The sequence below is a fragment of the Schistocerca gregaria genome, chromosome 2 (assembly GCF_023897955.1).
Source record: "Schistocerca gregaria isolate iqSchGreg1 chromosome 2, iqSchGreg1.2, whole genome shotgun sequence".
Lineage (NCBI taxonomy): Eukaryota > Metazoa > Arthropoda > Insecta > Orthoptera > Acrididae > Schistocerca > Schistocerca gregaria.
This window is the reverse complement of record NC_064921.1, coordinates 826,646,811-826,659,071: the sequence shown is the minus strand read 5'-3', so window position 1 is coordinate 826,659,071 and position 12,261 is coordinate 826,646,811. Positions and strand designations below refer to the sequence as shown.

Sequence of the window (12,261 nt, the reverse complement as noted above, 5' to 3'; positions counted from 1 at the left end):
AAGTTACAAGGGTCGAACTCGTTGTGCTCTAATGATTCCAAATTCAATGGCCACCATCCTGTCTCCCGCAGGCCACTGCAGGCAGGCACTCTAGTTCCACCGTACGGCGGACAGCCTCACACGTGCAAGGGTGGGGGTGAGGGGGAGGCAAAAATACGGAAACACCACAAACAAAGCATATTGCCATGTAGCAAAACCGTTAGCATTCAAAATATCTTCCATTCGTCCCGGAATGGATAAATACAGGCCCTGCATGGGTTTCAAAGAACTCTTGTACATCAGGTTCCGTCCAGAGTATGCAGACACAATAGCGTCTTTCTTAGCAATCATGTACAACCGCTCACTTGAGGAAAGATCTGTTCTTAAAGACTGGAAAGTAGCACAGGTCACACCACTATTCAAGAAAGGAAATGGGAGTAACCCATTGAATTACAGACCCATATCACTGACCTCAATTTGCAGTAGGATTCTGAAGCATATACTGTACTCGAACATTATGAATCACCTTGAAGAAAACGACTTATTGATACATAACCAACACGGATTCAGAAAATATCGTTCTTGTGCAACGCAGCTAGCTCTTTATTCCCATGAAGTATTGAATGCTGTCGACAAGGGATCTCAAATCGATTCTATATTTCTAGATTTCCTGAAGGCTTTTGATACCGTTCCTCACAAGCGACTATTAACTAAATTGTGTGCATATGGAAGTATCGTCTCAGTTCTGTGACTGGATTCGTGATTCCCTCTCAGAGAGCTCACAGTTCGTAGTGGTTAGCGGTAAATTATCGAGTAGAACAGAAGTGATATCTGACGTTCCGCAAGGTAGTGCCATAGGCCCTCTGCTGTTCCTGATTTACGTAAATGATCTAGGTGATAACCTGAGCAGTCCCCTTAGATTGTTTGCAGATGACGTCTAGTAAAATCATCAGACGATCAATTCCAATTACAAAATGCTCTAGAGAGAATTTCTGTATGGTGCGAAAAGTGGCAATTGGTACTAAACAAAGAAAAGTGCGAGGTCATCCGCATGGATACTAAAAGAAATCCCATAAATTTTGGATATACTATAAATCGTACAAAACTAAGGGCTGTCAATTCGACTAAATACCTGGGAATTACAATTACGAGCAACTTAAATTGAAAAGACCACACAGATAATATTGCGGGGAAGGCGAAACAAAGACTGCGCTTTGTTGGCAGAACACTTAGAAGATGTGACAAACCCACTAAAGAGACAGCTTACATTACACTTGTCCGTCCTCTGCTGGAATATTGCTGAGCGGTGTGGGATCCTTACCAGGTATGGTTGACGGAGGACATCGAAAAAGTGCAAAGAAGAGCAGCTCGTTTCTCGTGTTATCGCGAAATTGGGGTGAGAGTGTCACTGATATGATGCGCGAGTTGGGGTGGAAGTCAATGAAACAAATGTGGTTTTCTTTGTGGTGAGATCTTCCGGGTGATCAAAAAGTCAGTATAAATTTGAAAACTTAATAAACCTCGGAATGATGTACCTAGATGGAGAGGTAAAAATTGACACACATGCTTGGAATGACATGGAGTTTTATTAGAACAAAAAAAAAGTTTACAAAATGTCAGACAGATGGTGCTGGACAGCAAAACGCCAGTGACTGCGCATGACAATCGTGTATAAAAGGAGTTGTAATGAGAGAGAGAATCAGATGCGCCAGCAGTCGCAGCATGTTGACGTTACCTGAAAAGGCGCTTTTAGTGAAGCTGTATTATCAGAATGGGGAATGTGCTAGTTCAGCGTTACGATCCTATCGCCATAGGAAGGGGATTCGAACGGGCAAAGGTCCGTTGACAAATGCAACTGTGGCGAGAATGATTTCGAAGTTGCAAGCCACGGGTTGTTTAGACGATAGACCCCATAGTGGCCACCGAGCACAAAGCGTAATGCTGCTGAGACAGTTCAGGAAGAAATGGAGACTGTAGCGGGTTCGTCTATGCACGGGGAAGTCAGCGCTCGTGCAGTCGCACGTCGCACCGGCATTCCATACACTACTGTTTGGTTGGCACTTAGGCGTACCCTCCGATGCTATCCGTACAAAATCCATCAGTATCATGAACTGTTACCTGGCGATTTAGTGAAGTGGAGGGCATTTGCGGTGTGGCCGTTTCAAAAGATGGCGGAAGATAACGATTGGTTGAGTAACGTTTTGTGGACCGACGAAGCTCATTTCACGCTCCGAGGGTCTGTCAACGCCCACAACTGCAGAATTTGGGCTACCGAAAATCCCAGAACTGTCGTGGAAACTCCATTGCACGACGAGAAAGTCACGGTATGGGTTGGATTTGCCACATCTACCGTTATCGGGCCTTTTTTCTTTGAGGAAATGCGTGATTCTGGTTTTGTAACTGCTATTGTGACGGGTGAGAGGTACGCCGATACGTTACAGAATCGCATCATCCCCTGCTGGAACGTACGATATTTATGCAGGTTGGCACTCCACCCCATATTGCTAGACGCGTGAAAGATGTCTTGCGCGCGTTGTTTGGTGATGATCGTGTGCTCGGCCGCCACTTTCGTCATGATTGACCTCCCAGGTCCCCAGACCTCAGTCCGTGAAATTGTTGGCTTTGGGGTTTCCTGAAGTCGCAAGTGTATCGTGATCGACCGACATCTCTAGGGATGCTGAAAGACGACATTCGACGCCAATGCCTCACCATAACTCCGGACATGCTTTACAGTGCTGTTGACAAAATTATTCCTCGACTACAGCTATTGTTGAGGAATGATGGTGGACATATTGAGCATTTCCTGTAAAGAACATCATCTTTCCTTTGTCTTACTTTGTAGTGCTAATTATTGCTATTCTGATCAGATGAAGCGCCATCTGTCGGACATTTTTTTGAACTTTTGTATTTTGTTGGCTCTAAAAAAAAACATGTCATTCCAATCATGTGTGTCAATTTGTACCTCTCTATATACATTATTCCGTGATTTATTCAGTTTTCAAATTTATACTGACTTTTTGATCACCCGGTATTTACGAAACTTCAATCACCAACTTTCTCTTCCGAATGCGAAAATATTTTGTTGACGCCCACTTACGTAGGGAGAAATGATCATCGTAATAACATAAGAGAAATCAGAGCTCCAACGGAAAGATTTAGGTGTTCCTTTTTCCCACGCGCCATTAGAGAGTGGAATTGTAGAAAAGTAGTATGAAAATGGTTCGATGAACCCTCCGCCAGGCACTTACGGGTGAACTGCAGAGCAGATGTAGATGTCCTTCCTGCAAAATAGTGGCGAGTGCAGTTGACTATGACAGAAATGGATAGTGCGTGATCGCTATCCATTTCCGTTATATTCAACTGAACTTGCCAAAGTAGACCACAAAGGCTCAATAATATTGAGATCTGGTGATTATGGTAGCCAGGGGAGATGCGACGGTTCATCCTCGTGCTCATAAAACCAGTCCTGGACGACGAGTGCTGTGTGAACAGGTGCTCTCTCGTCTTGAGGCACATCATCACGTCTGTTGAACAAACATTGTGCCATGGGATGGACCTGATGAGCTGTAGTTGTCACATTATCCTTGGCAGTAATGCGACCTTGCAGAGAAGCTATGGGTCCCACGGAATACCATGATATTGCTGCCCAAACCATCGCCGAACCACTGACATGTTTCCCTCTTGCGAGGTGAACTCTGTCAGAATTTGGAAGCAGTGTGAAACAAGGCTCCTCACACCAACTGACATTCTTCCTTTGCACCGTAGTGCTGGTTTTTATAGCTACGTTTTCCTGTTACGAGGGTTTGCCTCAGTGATGAGTGGTTTCTGAATCCAAGCTCGCTCTGCAGTCCCCTGCGTATGGAGCTCCCTTCCTGTTGTTTTGGTACTGACAGGGTTCGCGAGTGAGACATTCAGTTCTGCAGTGACTTTTGAGCAGATGACCTCTTACTTTTCGTCAAAGTCCTGTTCAATGACCGTCCGTCACGATCACTCAACAGATACTTTCGTTCTCATTGTGGCTTAGCGGATGATGATGTTTCTCCGTGATGGTTCGGCGTGGTCTAAAGAATCTTGATGAAGAGTGTGCCTACCCTCATGTTTCAATGCATTCCAACATCGGGCCACTGTCACATCAGTATGCCTCACAAATCTGGATATCACACGATTCGACCAGCTGGTCTTATAAAGACTCGCAATGTTGCCCCTTTCAAGCTTCAGGTGCTGATTACGCTGTCTGACACGAGTACGGGGCATCTTCGTTTCCTTTACAGTAATCACTCAAGATCTGACACTATTCATGCCCCATATATCTTCCAACGGGCCTGGTAACAATGTTAAACACAGACAACACTTACGAACTCTAACGAAATTAGAATTATATATCAATACCTTCAGCTGCTGACTGGCGTTATATATATCAACGGGGACAGGTGAAAATGTGTGCCCCGACTGGGATTCGGAACTGGTATCTCCTGCTTACAAGGCAGACGCTCTATCCACCTGAGCCACCGAGGGCATAGAGGATAGTGCGACTGCAGGCACTATCTCGCGCACGCCTCCCGCGAGATTCACATTCTCACCTTATATGTCCACACACTACATTCGTAGTGTCCCTATCCAACATACTCATTACTCGTGGAAGACATTCTTACCAAGTCCCGTAAGAGTTCAGGTAATACTTGTGCATCCGCACAGAAAAAGAAGAAGGTCATGGCCAAAATTGCCGGAACGATATACTTACATGGATATGGACGAACTCTGGTCGTCTACCTGTCACTGAGAATCGCATTCATATCATTTATATGAGCTCCGAAGTGTACAAAATGATTTTGACATCTGACCATGTCTACTGGGTGCTTAAATGTTTTGTCCTTCTATATGTGTGCCACTGGAAAGAAAACTTCCTGACGAAGCCTGCATTCTGTCCTAATTTTAGAGGCATCGTGTAATGTCACACAACACCTGTCAGGGACGGGGTCCCATTTACAAAAGCACATCACATTATCATGCCTAATAAGGTGTAGGAAAACTGTTACCATTCAAAACAGCTTCCTGTCACCTCGCAATGGATAAGTAGTGGCAAGTTGAGGTAAAGACGATGTAGGTGCATAGCAATCACGCAACTACCCACCAAACTAGACCACAATGGCCCAATAATGGCCGGCCGCAGTGACCGAGCGGTTCTAGGCGCTTCAGTCTGGAACCGAGCGACCGCTACGGTCGCAGGTTCGAATCCTGTCTCGGGCATGGATGTGTGTGATGTCCTTAAGTTAGTTAGGTTTAAGTAGTTCTAAGTTCTAGGGGACTGATGGCCTCAGCAGTTAAGTCCCATAGTGCTCAGAGCCATCTGAATCATTTTGAACCCAATAATGCAGTATTGAGATCTGATGACTGTAGTGGACAGGGAAGATGCGACAATTCATCCTCGTGCAGACAAAACCGATCGTGGACGTCGAGAGCTGTCGTCTTAAATCACAGCATCACCATCGAGGAACAAAATCTATTGTACCATGGGATGGACCTTATCAGCCAAAATGGTCACACAATCCTTGGCGGTAAATCGAATTTGTAGAGTAATCATGGGGCCCATGGAACACCATGATATGGCTGTCCAATTAACACTGAACCCCCACCATGTTTCGCTCTGGGCAGTAAGCAGTATGCATCGTAGGCTTTTGACGGCGTACGCCAGATGTAAACTCGACCAGAAATTGGAAACAATGCGAAACAAGACTTATCCGACGAAATGACTTTCTTCCATTGCTCCATAATCTAGATTTCATGGATTCTACACCATGGTTTCCTGCTAGAGGTGATCTGTAACACTCATGTGTGGTTTTGGAATTCCAGCTTGCCCTGAAATTCAACTTATAGAACTTCCTTGGTGTTGTTTTGATGCTGCAGGGTTCGCGATTGTGTGACATTCGATTCTGAAGTGACTTCTGCAATTGTCATCCCCTTATTTTTCCTCAAAATCCTCTTCAGTGACCGTCTGTCACTATCTCTCAACACACACTTGTCCGCGTTGGGATTTGGAGGATGATGTTTTTTTACCACTTTCCCTGTATACGGTATCCAGGGCGAGTCACTTAAGACGTAAGACCTCTTTTATTCCGCACGCTTCCAGACGTCGAAACCAGGTGTTCTACAAATGATATTACGTTAAGGGGTACGTACTTCGGTGTATGATAAAGAGTCTTAATTCTTGTATCGATCGAGTTATTCTAGCAAGTATGATTTTTTAATTGTAATGGTATACTTTTTAAACGGCATCCGAAAACGCTTGAAAAGACGAATAGACTGATATAATGCTTGTTAATTTTGAAGCTGAAACTCTTCTCAAAATAATCCGAGAAATATTCTGAAATCGAAGGCAAGTCGGCCAGAATCAGCTGTTGCCTTGTAATCCGGCTCATGGCGGGCTACGTTGTTGTTTGAAGCCTTTCGATTGTTTACTTGTCTGTACTGCAGAACTAGCAGGGTTCAACAGTGTCGTCTATCTTTAGTTCATTTCTGCCTCAACGTCCTTGGCATGCTCATATGTGCACCAGTTAGAAGTTAGACGTGTTATTTTAATGAGGCAAATGTCAAGAAATGCTGTCAAAACGGTTCGGCGGTGTAGGGGTGTCTATCCTGCCCGTCGTTTCCCGTCGCGGCAGGCAACTGGCCGCATTATTATTAAATGGAGACGCTTATGCACACTTTCTTGGCGAACCTTCTCCCTGTTCTTCTGCGTGACGTACTATTGAATAAGCGACAATGAATGTCACTTGAACACGACGGCTGCCCAGTTCACTGTCGAACGGCAATTTCATATACGAGGCGTGTTTTTTTAAGTAAGTACCGTTTTGAAATTAAAAAAAAGTCGTGCTAAGATATCTCAATAATTTTATTTTTACATGAAAGCCTGTATCTTAATCTTCGCACTGACGCCATTACAGTCTGATTCTTCCTTGTTTACGTTGTGTACTGTGTGTTTAAGGTGCCTCCGATAATCGTGAGTCCCGCCTAACTGTGAAGTACGGGCTGTTATAAGATTTCTTAGTGTTAAAGGCCTAAAAGTGATCGATATTCATCGTGAGATATGTGCAGTTTGCGGAGAAAACATTATGAGTGATGGAATGGTAAGAAAGTGGGCGAGAGCATTTAAAGGTGGCCGCACAAATGTTCATGATGAACAACGGAGTAGGCGTCCTTCGGTCGTTAATGAAAGTTTGGTGCAGGAAGTGGACAATAAGGTGAGAGAAAACAGGCGCTTTACGATTTCCTCCTTCGGGGATGACTTTCCTGATGTTTCTCGTAGTGTTTTGTATGGCTTTGTGACCGAGCACTTGAATTATCGAAAATTGTGATAACGTTGGGTACCGAAAATGTTGACGGATGTGCACAAAACCAAACGTTTAGACAGTGCATTGACTTTCCTTGAGCGGTACCACAACGACGGTGGTGAATGGTTCAAATGGCTCTGAGCACTATGGGACTTAACTGCTGAGGTCATTAGTCTCCTAGAACTTAGAACTACTAACTAACCTAAGGACATCACACACATCCACGCCCGAGGCAGGATTCGAACCTGCGACCGTAGTGGTCGCGCGGTTACAGACTGAAGCGCCTAGAACCGCTCGGCCACTCCTGCCGGCGACGGTGATGATTTCTTAAGCCAAATTGTTAAATTGTTACGGGCGATGAAACATGGGTGGCCTAAGTCGCACCACAATCAAAGCAACAGTCCATGGAGCTTGAGCAAGGGCATCGTTTTTCTGCAAGACAATGCCCGTCCGCATGTGGCAAATCAGACCAAATATCTCATCACATCTTTTCAATGGAAAACTCTAGATCATCCTCCGTACAGCCCCGATCTTGCGTCCAGTGACTACCATCTGTTACTGCACTTGAAGAAACACCTGGGCGGTCAGCGTCTTCAAGACGATGACGAAGTCAAAACAGGGGTGATGCAGTGGTTAACAACTCAGGCTGCAGACTTCTATAAGGAGGGTATTCAAATCTGGTATAACGGTATGACAAGTGCCTCAATATTGACGGAAATTATGTAGGAAAGTAGATTAAGGTACAGGCTTTCATGTAAAAATAAAATTGTTGAGATATCTTAGCATGTCTTTTTTAAATTTCAAAACGGTACTTACTTAAAAAAACACTTCTCGTATGTCTTACACTTGATGGTAAGTAATTTGAGTACATGCGTAAGTATAGTGTAAAAGTAAGTTTCGTTAAGAGAAGTATTTATATTGTGGGCAACATGACTTCAGCTATTCTGAATAAAATGTTTTGTTTATTTAACGTGTATTCCATCTAATTACAATTCGGAGTAGAATCTATAAACACATTTGTCCCACAGCAGGTGTTTTACTTTTAAGAATCATTCAGGCGTTTGCAGGCAAAGAGACATCAGGTGTTATTATTATTATTATTATTATTATCTTTAAACCTAAGAAAGTTAATGAACTTGTTGTGTATGACTTTTTACACAATAGTAAGGAGAGGCGGGCTACTCAAATTATATTTCTCCAAGCGAACGAAGATTCATTAAAATAACGCTACAAAAAACAGATTCCAGCTATCACAATGTCAACTGAGATGAGACTAGCTGTACGAAGCACGAACGGTGATATACCAGTTGAGGCTCTAAGTGGAAGTGGAGTGAGTGGCTGCCGCCAGCCATCCTGTATTGTTGAGGCAGACGGCGTTCATTGTACAGAGCCACTGGAGGCGTGGCTCATTGGGCACACATCATTGGGTCCACCGGATCCCGCATGGTGGTTATCGGCGTCAGATGGAAACTTGCAATTCCATTACCAACTTGGCGACGCCTGTGGCGTGGTATCGATATGTGACACAAAAAAGTAGTTTATTTTTTCCTTGAATAAGGCTGTTTATCAGTATGAAATATGAATGACCACCATCTCTATTTTGGCTCTGACAAGTACGCGTCGAGAGGGAGGGTTTAAATGGAAAATTGTTTGCTGAAACTGTAGTTATTGCCACAAAAATCTGGAAATGGAAACACTTTTGAAATAGTTCTCCTAAGCACCATCTGATGCGCCAGAAACTAGTGTATGCCGTAGATCCATACACAAATCCGCTGCTGACCCTGTATCTATGTCGTATACGAAATGAGGTTCTTCTTAATAACGTAGGATTGTCTTGCTGCATTTAACTATAGAGCCTGGCGCGAGGTTTCTCCTTGGTGGTGTTTGCAGCACAATAGCTGACTATGGCCGCATTGATCTCCAAGTTTAGCACATTTCTCGGATTCTTTTGCGAGGGGTTTTAACCTGGAAATTAACAAGCATTATATTCATTTTACTCGTCTTTTCAAGGGCTTTCACAGTCCGTTAAAAAGTATTTAAAAAACCATACTTGCTTCAATATCTCGATCGATATAAGAGTTAGGCCTCTTATCACACAACAAAGTACGTGACCCTTATCGTACTATCTTTTGCTGAAAACCTCATTTTGATATCTGGAAGCGTTCACGAAATAAAAGGAGTGTTACGTCTTACGTGACTCGCCCTATACATTTTCGATATGATGCCTCTTGAAACACTATACACTTCAGCTACCGTGGTTACAGAAGCACTCAACATACGAGCACCAACAATTTGACATAATGCACTCAAAACTACATAGAACACTGTCGTGACTATGACTGATGCAACCTCATTTTGAGCCGGCCGGTTTCGCCGAGCGGTTCTGCGCACTACAGTCTGGAACGGCGCGACTGCTACGGTCGCAGGTTCGAATCCTGCCTCGGGCATGGATGTGTGTGATGTCCTTAAGTTAGTTAGGTTTAAGTAGTTCTAAGTTTTAGGGGACTGATGACCTCAAAAGTTAAGTCCCATAGTGCTCAGAGGCATTTGAACCATTGAACCTCATTCTGATATCTGGAACAGTTCACGAAACAAAAGAAGGGCACAGGTGCCATTCATGGTCAAATACAACAGCACCCCTGCAGGCGTGGCTAACATCTGCATTTATGTTCAAGCATGCATTTCTCGCTGTTTTTACATATTTTTGTCCAACCCTGCATATCAGCCTAATTATTACTGTGGCTATCGATAACTGGCACCTGTAACTCATATTTTCACAGGAAGTATTAAACGTGATGCCAAGAGGGCAGCAACTGGCTTCTCTTCTAATTTGCAATCTATTCTAACCAACGAGGAAAAATATATGCTATCACTTTTAAGGCTGCGCAAAAGCTCTGGCCAAATTCCTAAATTAGGAGGAGTTTTTCACATGTGACTCATCCAATTTTTGAAAGTGATCAGGCAGTCACACTTTCCATTGTTACTATTTTAGCCTTATCTTTGATAATCTATCCCTTTTTGGTTATCAAAGTTCAGTGACAGATTCGATTGTGAACGATGGAGAGCAAGAGCGAATTTTAGGTGTAACTGTATATTTTGCTCGTCATAATTTCAAAGTATTTTCGTAACATTCGTCTCTGAAAGTTACAGCAACAACATTGATAGTAAACATGTTGAGCGCCGAAAACTTACAACTGCAGCAACAACATGCAGAAAGCTACGTAACTGTGTCACAGATATAGATAAGTAATTATCTAATACTTTCTAGTTAACGATGTCTCTAATGTTATCAGTGTATAACGTATATTGGAACTTAGTCTTTATTTTAGATCTTTATCCTGTCGAATGAAACTGGTTTAAAAAATATACCAAACACTGTCGCTGCCCTATTAAAAGTGAAATTTGAAAAATGTGTTTCCGCAATGTCTGAGTTAAATTAGTGGCAAAATCCAGAACTGCAGTACAAAATAACTATAAAAGTTATTACAAAGACTCAAAAAGACACCCTGTGCCCTATAGCACAAGCTGTTTAAAAAGTTACCAATAAACGTAAAAAATTAAATTGAGAATCACACCAATTAAGAAAATTATACACTTTTCCCATACTACGAGGGTCGGTCAAAAAGTAATGCCTCCCATTTTTTTCTACTTAAAAAAATTAAGTTAAGTGAAAAATTTGAATTTGGCGCCATTCCTCAAACCTTCTGCAATCCACTGCAGTAGTAACTTTCTGTGTCAACAGGTGGCAGCACAGCAGAAGTTTGTAAGATGGCCGACATCGATGTTCGTTTGAGACAGCGTTGTGTGATTGAATTCTTGAATGCAGAAGGTGAAACGCCCATACGCATTCATGAAAGACTGAAGAAGGTGTATGGTGTTGTGACAGTGGATTTCAGCACTGTTAGACGATGGGTTCGTCGTTGTAAGGAAGCTGAAGGGCAAATGCCGTTGACTGACGAAAAGCGGAGCGGCAGGCCGGTGAGTGCAGTGACTCCACACAACATTCACCGATGACATCATTCGTGGTGACCGTCGGGTGACTGCAGATGAAGTGTGTCGCATTATTTCTCTTAGTAAAGGCAGTGTGATCACGATTATTAAACAATTGGGGTACTCAAAAGTTTGTGCACGGTGGGTTCCAAGAATGTTAACCGATCAGAATAAAGAGGCAAGGAAAACAATAGCCTCCCAACACTTGCAGCGCTTCCGTTTGGAGGGAGATGAGTTTCTGAAAAAAATTGTGACCGGGGACGAAACATGGGTGCATTTTTTTGAACCCGAATCAAAGAGGAAGAAAAAATTCAAAACTGTGCGATCGGCAGGGAAAGTTATGGCAACAGTTTTTTGGGATACAGAGGGTGTGATTCTGGTTGATTTTTTGGAGCAGGGATGCACAATAAATTCTGTTCAATACGTCACAACCCTCAAAAAACTTAAAGCACGTCTTCAGCGAGTTCGCCCAACAAAATCAATGGCAGATGTTCTTCTTTTGCATGACAATGCAAGACCACACACCAGTCGTCACACCTCTGACGAGATTGTCAAAATTGGATGGGAAGTTTTGCCTCATCCCCTATAGCCCTGACCTGGCACAATCAGACTTCCATCTGTTCGGGCCACTAAAAGAAGCTCATCGTGGGATTCATTTTGAAGATGAGGAGGCCGTCAAAACATCCGTGCGTCAATGGCTTAGGAAGCAGAGCTGTGATTTTTACCGTGCTGGGATACATGCCCTTGTTCAAAGCTGGACCAAAACTGTAGAGATGGGCGGAGATTACATTGAAAAATGACAAAATGATCCTCAATGTTGTGGTTTTCAACCTATGTAATTGCATTTAAATTTCCTGACAATTAAACGTAGAAAAAAAAATAGGAGGCATTACTTTTTGACTGACCCTCGTAATAAAATTTAGCAAACTCCTCATTACGACTGTTAAATAGGTCAGCTGATGAC

General features: G+C 43.2%; 1 protein-coding gene across 1 annotated transcript in view; it reads right to left on the bottom strand.

The window, feature by feature from the left end:
• LOC126335999 (nuclear receptor subfamily 2 group E member 1) overlaps positions 1-12,261 on the bottom strand; it is a 178,873-nt gene that overhangs the window by 117,196 nt on the left and 49,416 nt on the right. The window lies entirely within an intron of this gene.